The 13,989-nt window shown below is 36.6% G+C and overlaps 1 long non-coding RNA gene across 1 annotated transcript in view; it reads right to left on the bottom strand.

Annotated features, from left to right (window-relative positions):
- Nucleotides 1–5,246: 5,246 nt before the first annotated feature.
- The window catches only part of LOC145504380 (uncharacterized), a 44,362-nt gene continuing 35,619 nt past the window's right edge, over nt 5,247–13,989 (bottom strand). Inside the window, exon 8 of the long non-coding RNA XR_014052160.1 lies at nt 5,247–5,902. This is a non-coding gene — a long non-coding RNA (uncharacterized LOC145504380). The remainder of the gene's footprint in view (nt 5,903–13,989) is intronic.

The raw sequence follows: 13,989 nt of genomic DNA, 5'->3' as shown, positions 1-13,989 counted from the left end.
ACAAAAAATCATAAGAATATTATGAAGAGTTAAATGCCAACAAATTGGACAACTTAGAAGAAATGGACAAATTTCTAGAATCATACAACTTGTCAAGGTTGAGTCAAGAAGGAATAGACAATTTGAACAGACTGATCACTTGTAGTGAAATTAATTTATAAGTAAAAAAATTCATAGTAAAGTCCAGAACCAGACAGCTTCACAGGGAATACTACCAAACACATAAAGAAGTATTAATGCCTATCTCCTCAAACTTTTTCAAAAAATTCAAGAAGAAAAGAACACTACCAAATTTATTCTACAATACCAGCATTACCCTGATACCAAAACCAGACAAAGACACTACCAAAAATAACCCCAAAGTTAGAATATTACAGGCCAATACCTTTGATAAATATAGATGTTAAAATCCTCAACAAAATATTAGCAAGCTGCACATAGGAACATATAAAAAGAATCATACACCTTTATCAACATGGACTCATTCCAGAGTCATAAAGATGGTTCAACATTCACAAACCAATCAAAGTGATACACCACAATAACAAATGGGTAAAAATTACATGATCATATCAATAGATGCAGAAAAAGCATTTGACAAAATTCAATATCAATTTGTGATAAGAAAAAACTCTCATCAAAGTGGGTACAGGGGTGATGTATTTCAGCATAATAAAGGTCACTTATGACAAACCCACAGCTAATGCCAAAGCTCCAATAGTTTGGCCACCTGATGTGAAGTGCTGACTCATTAGAAAAGACCCTGATGATGTGAAAGATTGAAGGAAGGAGGAGAAGGGGATGACAGAGGACAAGATGGTTGGATGGCATCACCAACTCAATGGACATGAGTTTGAGCAAGCTCCAAGAGATGGTGAAGGACAGGGAAGCCTGGCATACTGCAGCCCATGTGTTCACAAAGAGTCAGACATGACTGAGTGACTGAATAATAACAGCAACAAATGGCAAACCCACAGCTAACATCATCAGTTCAGTTCAGTTCAGTTGCTAACATCATACTCAATAGTAAAAAGCTGAAAGCTGTTTCTCTAAATTCAGGAACAAGACAAGGATGCACACTCTCGCCACTTCTATGCCAACATAGTATTGGAAGTCCTAGCCACAACAATCACATAGGCAATAATAGGCATCCAAATTGGGGAAAGAAGTAAAACTGTCGGTATTTCCAGATGATATAATACTTAACACTGATTAAGGATATTAAAATGATAGAAAGAAATAGAACAATATCTTGTACTCTTGGATTGGATGAATTAATATTGTTGAAATGGCCACACTACTCAGAGCAATTTACAATTTTAATACAAACCCTATCAGATACCCATGACATTTTCCCCAGAACTACAACATACAATCCTAAAGTTCACATGGAACCACAAAAGACCCCAAGTTGCCAAAACAATCCTGGGAAAAAAAGAACAAACAATCTTGAAAAAAAAGAACAAAGGAGGGAAAAAAAGGAAAAAAGAACAAATGCCAACTTTGTTGATTTCACCTCCAACTCCCCATATTAAAAAGCTACAGTAATCAAAACAGCATGATAGTGGCATAAAACAGACATATAGGTCAATGGAACCGAGCAGAGAGCACCAAAATAAACCCACAGAATTGAGTCTATGGTCAATTAGCCTGTGACAAAGGAGGCAAAAATATGTACTGAAGAAAAGACAGCCTTTTCAGCAAGAGGTGTTGGGAAAACTGAATAACTACACATAAAATAATGAGCTTAAGAATATTGTCTCATACCACATATAAAAAATAAACTCAAATGGAATAAAGACCTAAATGTAGGACCTAATATCCATGAAACTTCTAGAATAGAACTTTGACTCAAATCTAAACAGTATTTTTTTTTAGATCTGTCTCCTAAGGTAAAATAAATGAAAGCAAAAATTTTAAAAAAGGACCTAATTAAACTTAAAAAAAAAAAAAAAACCTGTTTAACAGCAATGGAAACTATCAACAAAATGAAAAGGCAAACTACGGAAAGGGAAAAAATATTTGCAAATGATATGATTGATAAGGGGTTAATATATGAAATTTGTAAACAGCTAATACAACTCAATGTTAAAAAAAAAAAACACAACCAAGAAATGGTTAGAAGACATGTATATTTTTCTAAGGAAACCATACAGAGAGCAAACAGGCACATGAAAAGAGGTTCAACATTGCTGATTATTAAAGAAATGCAAATCAAAACCACAATGAGATATCATCTCACACCTGTCAAAATGGCTGTCATCAAAAAGTCCACAAGTAACAAATGTTGGTGAGGATGCAAAGATAAGGGAACCCTTGTACACTGCTGATGAAAATGGAAATTTGTGCAACCAACTATGGAAAACTGTATGGAATGGCCTCAAAAAACTAAAAATAGAACTTTCAAATGATCTAATAAGTCCATTCCTGGGTATACATACAGAAAAAACAAAAATACTAATTCGAAAGATTTGTGTGCCCCAATGTACCTTGCATTATTATTTACAATAGCCAAGATTAGGAAGTAACCTGAATGCCCATCAACTTACCAATGGGTAAAGAAGAAGTGGCATATACACACACACACCCACATATATAGATATATACAAACACACACACACATATATGCAATGGAATACTACTCAGCCACAAAATGAATGAAATTCTACCATTTGTGGAAATGTGAATAGACCTGGATAATGTTATGCTTGGTGAAATAAGTGACACAGAGAGAGATACTGTATGATATGACTTAGATGTAGAATCTAAGATATAATACAAATGAACGTGTATGCAAAACAGAAGAATAATTACAGATATAGAAAACAAATTGGTGGTTACCAAGTGGGAGAGGGAAGAGGGGAGAGGCAAATTAGGGGTACAGGATAAGGGGGCAGCAGGACAACATGGGAGAGTAGGATGTGAACTCACTTTTTCTTATGAAAACACCAAAATCACAACGAACTCCTGAATAACCATCAAAAAAAAAAAAAAAAATGTAGAACCTACCAAAAAAGGTACCCTACATCCAAAAACTGAGAAGAAAGTACAAGATGGTAGGAGGGATACAATAACAATAAAATCAAATCCCATACACATTGAGTGACCCACAAACTGGAAAACAATTACACCCATAGGAGTGAAAGTCCTGGGCCCCACATCAGGTTCCCCAGCCTGGGCGTCTGGCAACAGAAGGAGGAGCCCCCAGAGTATCTGGCTATGAAAGCCAGAGGGGGTTGATCCAGGAACTCCACAGGACTGGAGGAAACAGAAACTCCATTCCTGGAGGTCACACACAGGGTCTCATGCACACCAGGACCCAGGGTGTGATCTCATGAAAGACTGTAACAGATTTACCTGCAAGGAGTATCAATTAAGAGATACAAACCACTATGTATATAATCAGTTCAGTTCAGTTCAGTCTCTCAGTCGTGTCCGACTCTTTGCAACCCAATGAACCGCAGCACACCAGGCCTCCCTGTCCATCACCAACTCCCTGAGTCTACCCAAACCCGTGTCCATTGAGTCAGTGATGCCACCCAACCATCTCATCCTCTGTCGTCCCCTTCTCCTCCTGTCCTCAATCTTTCCCAGCATCAAGGTCTTTTCCAACGAGTCAGCTCTTGGCATCAGGTGGCCAAAGTATTGGAGTTTCAGCTTCAACATCAGTCCTTCCAATGAACACCCAGGACTGATCTCCTTTACGATGGACTGGTCGGATCTCCTTGCAGTCCAAAGGACTCTCAAGAGTCTTCCCCAACACCACAGTTCAAAAGCATCAATTCTTCAGTGCTCAGCTTTCTTCACTGTCCAACTCTCACATGCATACATGAACACCAGAAAAAACAAAGCCTTGACTAGATGGACCTTTGTTGGCAAAGTAATGTCTCTGCTTTTTAATATGCTATCTAGGTTGGTCATAACTTTCCTTCCAAGGAGTAAACGTCTTTTAATTTCATCACTGTAATCACCATCTGCAGTGATTTTGGAGTCCCCAAAAATAAAGTCAGCCAATGTTGCCACTGTTTCCCCATCTATCTGCCATAAAGTGATGAGACTGGATGCCATGATCTAAGTGTTCTGAATGTTGAGCTTTAAGCCAACTTTTTCACTCTCCTGTTTCACTTTCATCAAGAGGCTCTTTAGGTCTTCTTCACTTTCTGCCATAAGGGTGGTGTCATCTGCATATCTGAGGTTATTGATATTTCTCCCAGCAATCTTGATTCCAGCTTGTGCTTCCTCCAGCCCAGCATTTCTCATGATGTACTCTGCATGTAAGTTAAATAAGCAAAGTGACAATATACAGCCTTGACATACTCTTTTTCCTATTTGGAACCATTCTGTTTTTCCATGTCCAGCTCTAACTGTTACTTTCTGATCTGCATACAGGTTTCTCAAGAAGCAGGTCAGGTGGTCTGGTATTCCCATCTCTTTCAGAATTTTTCAATTTATTGTGATCCACACAGTCAAAGGCTTTGGCATAGTCAATAAAGCAGAAATAGATGTTTTTCTGGAACTCTCTTGCTTTTTCGATGGTCCATTGGATGTTGGCAATTTGATCTCTGGTTCCTCTGCCTTTTCTAAAACCAGCTTGAACATCTGGAAGTTCACAGTTCATGTATTGCTGAAGCCTGGCTTGGAGAATATTAAGCATTACTTTACTGGCGTGTGAGATGAGTGCATTTGTGTGGTAGTTCGAGCATTCTTTGTCATTGCCTTTCTTTGGGATTGGAATGAAAACTGACCTTTTCCAGTCCTGTGGCCACTGCTGAGTTTTCCATATTTGCTGACATATTGAGTGCAGCACTTTCACAGCGTCATCTTTCAGGATTTGAAATAGCTCAACTGGAATTCCATCACCTCCACCAGCTTTATTTGTAGTGATGCTTCCTAAGGCACACTTGATTTCACATTTCAGGCTGTCTGGCTCTAGGTGAGTGATCACACCATCGTGGTTATCTGGGTCGTGAAGATCATTTTTTGTACAGTTCTTCTGTGTATTCTTGCCACCTCTTTTTAATATCTTCTGCTCCTGTTAGGTCCTTACCATTTCTGTCCTTTATTGAGCCCATCTTTGCATGAAATGTTCACTTGGTATCTCTAATTTTCTTGAAGAGATCTCTAGTCTTACCCATTCTATTGTTTTCCTCTATTTCTTTGCATTGATAGCTGAGGAAGGCTTTCTTATCTCTCCTTGCTATTCTTTGAAACTCTGCGTTCAAATGGGTTTATCTTTCCTTTTCTCCTTTGCTTTTCACTTCCAGTCTTTTCACAGCTATTTGTAAGGCCTCCTCAGACAGCCATTTTGCTTTTTTGCATTTCTTTTTCTTGGGATGGTCTTGATTCCTGTCTCCTGTACAATGTCATGAACCTCCATCCATAGTTCATCAGGCATTCTGTCTATCAGATCTAGTCCTTCAAATCTATTTCTCACTTCTACTGTATAGTCATAAGGGATTTGATTTAGGTCATAGCTGAATGGTCTATGGTTTTCTCTACTTTCTTCAATTTCAGTCTGAATTTGGCAATAAGGAGTTCATGATCTGAGCCACAGTCAGCTCCTGGTCTTGTTTTTGCTGACTGAATAGAGCTTCTCCATCTTTGGCTGCAAAGAATATAATCAATCTGATTTTGGTGTTGACCATCTGGTGATGTCCATGTGTAGAGTCTTCTCTTCTCTTGGAATAGGGTGTTTGCTATGACCAGTGCACTCTCTTGGTAGAACTCTATTAGCCTTTGCCCTGCTTCATTCTGTACTCCAAGGCCAAATTTGCCTGTTAGTCCAGGTGTTTCTTGACTTCCTAGTTTTGCATTCCAGTCCCCTATAATGAAAGGACATCTCTTTTGGGTGTTAGTTCTAGAAGGTCTTGTAGGTCTTCATGGAACTCTTCAACTTCAGCTTCTTCAATAGATAAGCAAAAAACATAGATTGTACAAAACAGGGAATTATAGTCATTATTTTGTATCAATAATAATTTTCAATGGATTATAATCTATGTAAATACTGAATCACTGTGTTGTATACATGAAATTAATATGATATTGTAAATCAACTATATTTCAATTGAAGAGTTAAAGACAAACAAAAGATCAATCTTAACACTCCTTAAATATCTATTGGTCAGAACTGAGATCAAACTTCATCATGCATTTGATGATTTAGGGATTTGAAATATAAAGGTATTCCAAACAGGCTATCACAATGAACAAAGGCATGGCAGAGAAATAGAGTGGTGTGTGTGGAGAAAAAACTGCAGAAAGATGATTTCTGATAGTGTGTGGTCAGGGTGCAGCATGTATAACTGAGTGGGCTATGAGATAAAGGTTGGCAGAAGTGTTGGTTGAGATGTTTTACTCTGTATACAATGATCATCTGTTGGTACGTTCAATAAAGGGAAGGCACAATCAAAGCTGTGTTTTGAGAAAAATCTGGAGGATCGGAGTGAGAGTGGAAGTACGGAGATGAGTTTTAGAAAAACTGCTCAAGCAGAAATGAAACACCTGTTAAAATTTGTCCACATCAGCTTACAAATTAGCTGGACCCGACTCAAAGACTATTGCAAGACCAATAAATGAAGAAAGAGAATGTTTCTTGGAGCCTCATTTATTTTGTTTCATCATGTTTCGCAATTGTCACTATTGATTGTCTTCCTCTAAAAACAACCAGGGCAGGATGGATGAAACAATTGGAATTTTTCTTATTCTGTTTTGTAATTTTTTGCCATGTAATCTTGAGACTACATCTGAGAATCTGGAAATTACTCCGGTGATTTTCTTATTCTTTTTTGAAACAAAGATAATAGTCTCTTTTAATTCATCAGATAAAGCCCTGATGCTATTAGTCTGTGCGAACCATTTATTGAAGCTTGGAATTTAGCACTCAGGGAACTGTTTAAATTATCCTGGAGTATCATATCCTCCCCTGGTGTCTTGCCAAAGGAAAGAATTCAAGAGATATTTATTGAAAGAATAATAATTTGCTGCAACATTTGTTGTAATAGTTTCTACTTGGATTTTGACTTCACAGATTTTGTCCTACATATTAGGGTATATCATCTGGCCCCTCAGGCTTCTTGTCCAGTACTGATATTGAAACCATTTCTTTCATCTTCTGTGCTGAGTCAGAAAGGAGGGGGTGGCTCTACATCTAGACAGTTCTACACATGCAGGTAATGCATAGGAAGTTGGAATGGGTATTAGGGTTGGCAAGACTGCTATTTATAATTGACATCAGGAGGTATCATTTCCATTGAAACCTATGTAAATATATGAGAACAATGGTTGGATCATCCTTCCAGTATTTTATAGATTTATCAGGATCTTATAGGTCAAAGTAACAAAAATAAATAAGGATAAAGAAGATATGAGCAACATTAGCAAGGATTTCACCTTCTGTCCACAAGAAGCATTTAGAAAATATAGCAAGCAAAAGATCATAAACCATTTCACAACAAATGTCAATAAACATTTGCATCACTTAAAATATTTTCTAACTACAATGCAACTAAATAGTAACAAAAATTCTATATGCCAATATAACAAAATAGTACAGACTAATTACAGATTGAGAGGAGATATTTGTAATATAGATCTTCAGTTTATATCCCAATAAACCCATGGTAAGTTGAAAATACTGTAAGTCAAAAATTATTTAATACATCTAACCTACAGAAGATCATAGCTTAGTTTTGCCTACCTTAACACTTACATTACCCTGCTGCTGCTGCTGCTAAGTTGCTTCAGTCATGTCCGATTCTGTGCGACCCCATAGACGGCAGCCCACCAGGCTCCCCCGTCCCTGGGATTCCAGGCAAGAACACTGGAGTGGGTTGCCATTTCCTTCTCCAATGCATGAAAGTGAAGAGTGCAAATGAAGTCACTCAGTCGTGTCCGACTCTTAGCGACCCCGTGAACTGCAGCCTACCAGGCTCCTCCGTCCATGGGATTCTCCAGGCAAGAGTACTGGAGTAGGGTGCCATTGCCTTCTCCGTGCATTACACTACAGTTGAGCAAAATCATCTCACACAAGGCCTATAAGGTATTGAAAAACTCATGTAATTTATTGAATAATGTACTGAAAGTAAAAAAACAGAATGGTTGCCTGGGTATAGTATGTTGGTGAGTATAGCAGTTTTTATTTTATCTTTGTGATCATGTGGCCAACTGGGAGCAGAAGCTTGCTGTCACTGTCTAATACCAGGAGAAAGTTTTATACCACATATTGCTAGCCAAGGAAAAGATCAAAATGCAAAATATGGTTTTGACTGAATGTTTATTGCTTTCACATCACTGTAAAACTGATATACAGTAAGTGGAATCATTGTAAGTCAAGGACCATCTATGTATAAAATTCAGATGACCAGAACTTCTACCTTTGACTATGAGGAGCTGATAGTTTCCAGAATTACTCTTCCACTGAAAACAAACAGAAAATGATCACAATATATAGAAATAACTATCTTCAGACAAACACCTGTAAGCCCTGACAGAAGAGAAATAGATTAAGTGAGCCCTAGTCTCACTCCTCCTTTCAGCCTAGAGGCAATTTCTGGACCAGGCAATAGGGAAGGAACCAAAACGAGCCCAACATTAATGTGTTAAAGAGGCCAAGATCTCTATTCAGGGAATCTTTGGAAACTTGGTTTTGTGGGCAAAAATCAGAGAAAGCAGAGCTAGGCAGAGAAAGAGCTTCAGAAATCTGCATATGGGTCCTTTTGTGTCTTTGACTAAATACTAATCAACATGCATAGGGCAAAACTCTGAAAAGCTAGGCAAAGAACATCTCAGGATAAAGCAGAATTACTGGGGACCTGAAAGCCAAACAAAAGTTATCAGCAGCCAGAGCGAATACACAGGTTATTCAACAGAGACCCTAAAAGAGTCATGTGTTATTACTGGTACTAAATTAACCATAGAGGAAAAGTGTTCTAGGTTTGTCCTAAAATAGAAGAACAGAAACTTAAAAATAAGCTTCAAACTCATCTAACTACTTAATAATTAACACTCTGCCAGAAACAGTCCAGCATTCTTTGAAGAAATATAGCAAAATAGCATTTAGCAAAGTAAAATTCAAATATCCAGCATCCAAACAAGGTAACTAGATGGCCAATAAGGCAAAAAGAAAAAAAAAAATGTACTCATAATCCATAGAAAATTCTTTCAATAGAAATAAACCAAGAAATAACAAAAGTGATGGAACTGGCAAACATGGATATTAAATGTGTTCTTATAAATATGTTCAAAGCTTTAAAGAAAATATGAATACAATGAGAAAACATAATTTTAAAAGAACCAAATGTAATTTCTAGAGGTTAAAAAATATAGTATCTGAAATATAATTTTCACTGGACAGGCTTAGTAGAAAATATAATTTCTTCCTTAGAGGAAGAAAAACATTACTGATTCTTAACATTATTAATCATCATGAGATAATACTACACAAGTTAAAATTAAAAGATTAACAGTCAAATGTTGAAGATGTGTAGTAACTAGGGCTGTCATAAATCACTGTTATTAATATAAAATCTATAATTTTTAGAAAAACTTTTGGTGGTTCCTTAAATAACTAAACATATAGTTACTGTACAACCTAATGATTAAATCCTTGAGTGTTTATTCATGAAAAATGAATATATCTGCCATAAAGACTTGTACAAAATTATTTTCAGAAGCATTATTAATTATCCCAATCTGGAAACAACAAAAAAGTTCATGCAGAGGCAATAGATAAAATGTGGTATGTCTATGAAGTGAAGTATTACTTAGAAATAAAAAGCAATGAACTATGATACAGGTAATAAGATGGATAAATCTCAAAAAGATCGTGCTAAGCAAAAGAAGTCAGACAATAATATACATGATTTCATTTATACAAAACTCTAGGAAAAAACATATATTTTATACTGATAGGAAATAGATCATTATTGCTAGGGTCAGGTGAAGGTGAGAAATTGCATAAAAGAGACACAAAGGGTAATGGAAATATTTTATATCTCAGTTTTTGTGATGGTCACTTACATAAGTACATACATATGTCAAAACTCATCAAATTGTACACTATGAGTGGGTTTAATTTTGTATGTAACTTACTCCTCACAAAGTTCATTTAAAACAATAAAAATTGTTGCTATATATCCAAGTTTGTTAAAAAAAAATCCTAACATACTATTAAGTGTATCTTTGTACTTCCAAGATTATAACCCTATATGTAAATGACAAAGGACTTGTCAGTTCAGTTTAGTCACTCAGTTGTGTCTGACTCTTTGCAACCCCACAGACTGCAGCACACCAGGCTTCCCTGTCCATCAACAGCTCCCGGAATTTGTTCAAACTCATGTCCCTCAAGCTGGTGATGTCATCCAACCATCTCATCCTCTGTCGTCCCCTTCTCCTCCTGCCTTCAATTTTTCCCAGCATCAGGATCTTTTCCAATGAGTTGGTTGTTCATATCAGGTGACCAAAGTATTGGAGCTTCAGCTTCAGCAACAGTCCTTCCAATGAATATTCAGGACTGATTTCCTTTAGGATTGACTGGTTGGATCTCCTTGCAGTCCACAGGACTCTCAAGAGTCTTCTCCAACACCACAGTTCAAAAGCATCAATTCTTCGGTGCTCAGCCTTCTTTATGGTCTAATGCTCACATCCATACATGACTACTGGAAAAACTGTAGCTTGGGCTAGATGAACTTTTGTTGGTAAAGTAGTGTCTCCGCTTTTCAACATGCTGTCTAGGTTGATCATAGCTTTACTTCCAAGGAGCAAGGGTCTCTTAATTTCATGGCTGCAGTTACCATCTGCAGTGATCTTGTTTCATGGCTCCAGTCACCATCTGCAGTGATTCTGGAGCCCAGGAAAATAAAGTCTGTCACTGTTTCCATTGTTTCTCCATCTGTTTGCCATGAAGTGATGTGACTGGATGCCATGATCTTAATTTTTTGAATGTTGAGTTTTAAGCCAGCTTTTTCACTCTCTTCTTTTGCTTTCATCAAGAGGCTCTTCACCTTCTGCCAAAGGGCTTATAGGTATAATAACTAAAGTCAACCAATAGAAAAATAAGCAGGACACTCAAAGAGGTATTTCACAAAGAGGACATCAAGTGGTCACCAAATACATAAAACAATAATCAAGGAAATGTTAATTAGTACCTCGTTTTCATCAAACACCTATCAATATGACTAAAATTAAAAACAGTGAATATGCCAAATGTTGCCAAACTTACAAAACAAGTAGAACTCTCAATTCCTGCCTGTAAGTTAGTAAATTGACGTGACTATTGAGAAAACCAGGAATTATCTACTAAAATTGAATGTAAACATACTCTATGACTTATGAATTCCATCACTAATCATATATAAATCTGAAATGCATGGGTGCACTAAAGTATCTGTGTAAGAATGTTTGTTGTTGTTAAGTGGTGTCCAACTCTTTTGCGATTCCATGAACTGTAACCCATTAGGCTCTCCTGTCCAAGAGATTTCCCAGACAAGGATATTGGAGAGTGTTGCCACTTCCTTCTCCAGGGATCTTCCTGAACTAGGCATTGAACCCACATCTCCTGCATTGCAGGCAGAATCTTTACCGCTGAGGTACCAGGAATGCCCATAAGAAAGTCTATAGGACCATTATTCATCATTATGTCAAATTGGAAGCAACTAAAAGCCTATAAACTATATAATGGATAAATAACTTGTAGTTTATTCACATAGAATATTTTATTCTGTAATGGTACAGGAAATCTGGATAGTGATTACTTTTAAAGAAGGGAGGAACAGTAATTGGGAGAAGGGGACCTCTGGGATAGATACAATACTATGCTTTTTGACCTGGGCTGTACTTACATGGATATGTTCAATTTATAATAGTTAGTTGAGCATTGTACTTAAGTTTACATACCTTCTTATAAATTTTATACTCACATATTTAGAAATTAGAGATTAAAGGATGACAGATTATCACCAATATCTCTTATTTCCATCTAGTCGGCTTTTTTTACTTTCAGTGTCTGTTCTTCTAGATCCACAAAAATAATTCTCTTTAGAAAAACTCTTATCTAAACCACTTTTTGTTTCTGACATTATGTTAGTCAGGTTACCTGCAACAATCTTTCTGACAAAAACAATGTACAAAGTTGAATTAAATATGAATAAATGCATTCTTGATACATCTAGATATGTATAGAATTAAATTACTTGTAGCATACAAACGTTTTAACTGATAATTATAAAACCTAAATAAAAATTTTAAATAGCTCTTAAAAAGGTATCAGAAAACCACTAAGGATATGAAGGCTTTGATGGCCAAACTTATGGAAAAGGAGAACCACAGAGAGGTGGGATGATATTCTGTATCTGCTCTTTCTTTGAGGACATTTCCCAATTCTGACTTGAGAGTAAGAGGCTGAGAATATATATAGATCACTGTTAAGGGTCAGAAAAATCAGCAAAACTTTTATGGGAAAATACATGGCCAGTTTTCCTTTTTAGACATTTGCCAAGTTCTCAGACAAAGCAAAAAGCCCCTGGAAAGCAGACTGGAGTTTTTTTTGCAGTTTTTCCATGCTGAAAAGACCCAAGAATTTAGTACCCATTAGAAGGAAGGACATTGGTGAACATACTAGGATTTTAGTTGAAAGTTCTAAGGAGGTATTCCCTAGGAAAACAGGCCAAGCAGGGTAGATGTGTACTTTCCAAAATAACAACCCAGCTTTTGACTCAGAATAATTAGTTAGATTTATATGCTCACTTCTCACTCTCTATGGGGAGCCACTAAAAGGTAAACTATCTCTGGAGAAAAAAATGCCATAATTTGCATAGTTTGTTATACACAATGTCTTACATTTAGTAAAAACTTACCAGACATGGTATCAAATAGGCCACTACATATAAAAAACCCAAAGTGAAAACAAAACAAAAACCAAAATCAGATGCATAGATCATTTAGATGTTAATCAGGCAATGATATTAACTCTGCTCCATATCTCCTAAAGTTATAGCAAAAGGTGGGTAAAACAGTGATATGATAGAGAGTTTCACCAAGAATCAAACTCTAAAAACGGATTGCTGAGCTGCCAAAAATGAGGAAACATGAAGGAGCCAAATACGAAGGTAAAGCAGAAATTGCCAGATAATATATGCACACTATACAATTTTCATCATGGATAAAGAGTTTCTGCAACTTTTTGGTGGTTTTAGATTCATTTGTTTTTGGTAACTGTGCAACATATAGGAATCAGGAGATGAAAGTTTAGGGTGTACTATGTTCTGAATTGTGACCCCCTCTAAACTTTTTATGTTGAAGTTCTACCTCCCAATGTGACTGTATTTGAAGATATGGCTTTTAGGAGGTAATGAAGGTTAAATAAAGTCATAAGTGTCCCAATTCAATAGGATTGGTAACTTTACAAGAAAAGGGAGAGAGAGGTTAACCTGCCTCTTCACTGTGTGAGGACACAATGAGAAGGCACCCATCGGCAAGCCAGGAGGAAAATTCTCACCAGAACCCAATCATACTGGCACTCTGACCTGACTTCCAGCTCTTGAAATGTGAGGAAATAAAATTTCTGTTGTTTAAGCCATCTCTTCTATGGCATTCTGTCATGGCAGCTTGAGAAGACTAATATGGTTATAGGCAAATTTAGAAATTTAATAGGAAGTTGGGTACACACATAAATCTGAGCAAAGAATTGCATTCTCAGTTGAAGGGTAAATGAAGAACAAATAAACTTCTTCACAGAGAAGAGAAAGAGAACATGCCTGTGATTTGATTCATATACCAAAGGAAAAAAGAAAATCTTTCCATAGAATGTTAATATAAGTCAATTCTCAGATGGATTTTTCAGTCCAAATTTCTGCTACTTTGTAGTATGAAACACCTCATGAAAATAATTTAATTTGAAGTGGTTTTGAGTTATAGTGAACAAAAACAATTAGAAGAACCATATGCAAATCTTCTCAGAAAATGCAAAAACTCAGTCCATGCCATTAAATACTC

Source organism: Giraffa tippelskirchi, chromosome 5, assembly GCF_054371585.1.
Source record: "Giraffa tippelskirchi isolate mGirTip1 chromosome 5, T2T-mGirTip1v1.2.pri, whole genome shotgun sequence".
Classification (NCBI taxonomy): domain Eukaryota; kingdom Metazoa; phylum Chordata; class Mammalia; order Artiodactyla; family Giraffidae; genus Giraffa; species Giraffa tippelskirchi.
The sequence above is the reverse complement of the archived record's forward strand: the minus strand, read 5'-3'. Positions and strand labels throughout refer to the sequence as shown.